Genomic DNA, 445 nt, shown 5'->3' on the forward strand with positions numbered 1-445 from the left:
ATATATATATATATATATATATATATATATATACATATATATATCTCAATCTCTCGATCTCTATTTTTATTTTCGGCAGGCAGTTATACTTCCTGCTGAAGTTATCTTCCCTATGTTTCTGTCTGCCTTTCTCCGCCACGCATCATCACAGGAGCCGTTTCCTCCCCTTCCGCTTGTCATAACCCCTTTCCCTGGTCACACTTCCACTCCGTCAGCTTAAATCCACGTACCATTTCTGCTTCTTTCTCTTTCGCTGCTTGAATCATTCTCACATATTTTCCCCCTTTTTTTTTTTTTTTTTTTTTTTCGCACAGCACAAAAAAAAAAAGATACACACAGACAGACAATTGTATAGATGTGAATGAATCAATTAGTGAGTTAGTGTGTATGTGTGTGTGTATGTGTGTGTAGAGAGAGAGAGAGGGGGAGATATATAAGTAGACAG

The sequence above is a fragment of the Penaeus chinensis genome, chromosome 4 (assembly GCF_019202785.1).
Source record: "Penaeus chinensis breed Huanghai No. 1 chromosome 4, ASM1920278v2, whole genome shotgun sequence".
In the NCBI taxonomy this organism is placed as follows: Eukaryota; Metazoa; Arthropoda; class Malacostraca; order Decapoda; family Penaeidae; genus Penaeus; species Penaeus chinensis.